This window comes from Loxodonta africana, chromosome 25 (genome assembly GCF_030014295.1).
Source record: "Loxodonta africana isolate mLoxAfr1 chromosome 25, mLoxAfr1.hap2, whole genome shotgun sequence".
Classification (NCBI taxonomy): domain Eukaryota; kingdom Metazoa; phylum Chordata; class Mammalia; order Proboscidea; family Elephantidae; genus Loxodonta; species Loxodonta africana.
This window is the reverse complement of record NC_087366.1, coordinates 65,085,751-65,088,977: the sequence shown is the minus strand read 5'-3', so window position 1 is coordinate 65,088,977 and position 3,227 is coordinate 65,085,751. Positions and strand designations below refer to the sequence as shown.

General features: G+C 39.0%; 1 pseudogene; it reads left to right on the top strand.

Moving 5' to 3' along the window:
* Positions 1 to 283: 283 nt before the first annotated feature.
* LOC100659589 (cysteine and histidine-rich domain-containing protein 1-like) lies at positions 284 to 1,742 on the top strand (annotated as a pseudogene).
* Positions 1,743 to 3,227: the final 1,485 nt, after the last annotated feature.

Here is a 3,227-nt window from a genome sequence, read left to right as displayed (position 1 = left end):
CCAGTGGCATAACTTCCAACATCATAGCGATACGCAAGCCACCACGACACGACAATTTAATTTCTCAAAATAGTTTTATGCTCCCTATTTCCACTTTCTCACCTCCATTCATCCCTCTACCTACTCCAGTCTGGCCTTTGCCCTTATTACTCCACTGAAACAGCTTTTGTGGAGGTCACCAGTGATCTTCCTTTTGTTTAACAGAATGGTTATTTTGGGAAGCCGGCAGCTGCCTGGCCATCAGATCATTGCCTAGGACAGGGCAGTTATAAACGCACTCTCCTTCAGTTCCCGGCATTTTGGCCTTACCTCTGGTGGTGGGAAAAGGTATGGCGCTGCTGTGCTACGACCAGGCCATTGGCCAACACTTTGATCCTGATACCAATTCCAGTGATGCTTGCACATACCACCCAGGAACTCCAGTCTTTCAGACGCTGTAAGAGAATAACAGCTGACTTTTCTCTTTTCTTAAGCATTGTAGGCAGTAAAGAGCTAGGCATAATAGCGAGAATCCACCCAAGCCAGTCAAACCTGAAGTCGAGACACCTGAGAAGAAAGAACTATCTGAATTGGAACACAAATTTCAGGAGCACATCATTCAAGCCCCTAAACCAGTAGAAGCAATAAAAAGACCAAGCCCATATAAGCCAATGACAAATTTGGAATTAAAAATATCTGCCTCCCTCAAACGAGCACTTGATAAACAGTCATCGGGGAATGGAGAAGATAAGAAGGAAGAAGAAAGAGATGAAATTAAGATTGCACCTCATGTAAAAATGGAGGGTATTCAAAGACATATCAGGATCTACAGAGTCTAGAAGAAATCTGTGTATATCATTCTGGAGTACTTCTTTTCCAAAAAGTGATGAAATACTGGAGTTGTCATAGAAGAAAAACTTCTGATTTTACCACACTTTCAGCCCAAGAGGGTTGTACAACCGGGAAACACATGTGGACTAAAAAAGATGCTGGGGAGAGTTGTCCCATGTGGGTATGACTGGCATCAGACAGAGGTGAACTCAACAGGGCAACACATGCTGAAATTTCGCTTCCAGAACGTAGTCAAGTAGAAGCAGACAGTACATTGTTAAATGTGCTCATTGTATTTGAAGGTGAGAAGGAATTTCATCAAAACATGAAATTGTGGGGTATGATTGATGTAAAGTGAAGCTATGTAACTATGACTGCAACAAAGATTGAGATCACCATGAAAAAAGCTGAACCTATGCAATGGGCAAGACTTGAACTGCCTGCAGCTAAAAAGCCAGAAAAACAAAAAGAAGATACAATAGATTGAGTGGGAGAAAGGGGAAAAAACACTATTATCTATTTCAGAATTCTTCATAATGTATGCTGAAGTGGTATCTTTCTGCTGTAAGCTTTTGTTGTAGACACCTGGCATTTCAGGGTCAACAGTAGGTTCTTAAAAACCAAAGTCGGATTATCTTTTTGTGCCCCCATCTTCTTTTTGGAGCCCTGGTAGTGCAGTGGTTAAGAGCTTGGCTGCTAACCAGGAGGCCTTGGAAACCCTACGGGACAGTTCTACTCTGTCCTATAAGGGTCGCTATGAGCCGGAATTGAGTACAAGGCAACAGGTTTGGTTGGTTTCTTTGGTATCTTCTTTTTGAGTTATATGAGGTTAATTGTTTATTTCTCCTCAGTAATAGAACCATAGATATGTCCTATACTTTAAGAAGCTAAAAACAGCTCATAAACATAGTTACATTTGTCTTTGTGCACATCTCTTTCTATTATCTATTATCTATTTGTATTATCCCATGATTAGTAAAGCAAGATAGAATGTCAAATTTTTGATAATTTTCTCATGGATTTTTGTTCCTATAATACCTGAAAATTTTTAAGGAAGAGAGAAAGCTCTGCATTGTTTTTTTTCCACCTGGGACCATTAAATGTTTTCTAGGAGGATTCTAAGGCAGTCTAATAAGTAACTAAAGGGGAATATATGTATTGCTTAAAATTAGAATTCATTTAAACTAGTTGCATTAAAAAATTACATCAAACAAACACCAGAAGAGAAACTAGATAATTGGGAGCTCCTAAAAATCAAACACCTATGCTTCATCCAAAGACTTCGCCAAAAGAATAAAAAGATTACCTACAGACTGGGAAAAAGTTTTTAGGTAGGACATTTCTGATCAGCGTCTGATCTCTAAAATCTACGTGATGCTGCAAAAACTCAACTACAAAAAGACAAATAACCCAATTAAAAAATGGGCAAAGGATATGAACAGGCACTTCACTAAAGATGACATTCAGGTAGCTAACGGATACATGAGGATATGCTCACAATCATTAGCCATTAAAGAAAAGCAAATCAAAACTACAATGAGACTCCATCTCACCCCAAAAAGGCTGGCATTAATCCAAAAAACACAAAATAATAAATGTTGGAGAGGTTGTAGAGAGACTGGAACACTTATACACTGCTGGTGGGAATATAAAATGGTACAACCACTTTGGAAATCGATTTGGCACTTCTTTAAAAAGCTAGAAATAGAACTAACTACCACATGATCCAGCAATCCCTCTCCTTGCAATATATCCTAGAGAAATAAGAGCCTTCACACAAACAGATGTATGCACACCCATGTTCATTGCAGCACTGTTTACAATAGCAAAAAGATGGAAGCAACCAAGGTGCCCATCAACAGATGAATGGATAAATAAATTATGGTATATTCACGCAATGGAATATTACGCATCTATAAAGAACAATGATGAATCCATGAAATGTTTCATAACATGGAGGAATCTGGAAGGCATTATGCTGAGTGAAATTAGTCAGTTGCAAAAGGACAAATATTGTATGAAAACACTATTATAAGAACTCAAAAAATAGTTTAAGCAGAGAAGAAAATATTCTTTGATGGTTACGAGAGTGGGGAGGGAGGGAGGGAGGGAGAGGGGTTTTCACTAATTACATAATAGATAAGAACTATTTTAGGTGACAGGAAAGACAACACGCAATACAGGAGAAGTCAGCACAACTGGACTAAACCAAAAGCAAAGAAGGTTACTGAATAAACTGAATGCTTCAAAGGCCAGCGTAGCAGGGGTAAGGGTTTGGGGACCATGGTTTCAGGGGACATCTAAGTCAATGGCATAATAAAATCTATTAAGAAAATATTCTACATCCCACTTTGGAGAGTGGCTTCTGGGGTCTTAAATGCTAGCAAGCAGCCATCTAAGATGCATCAGGTGGCCTC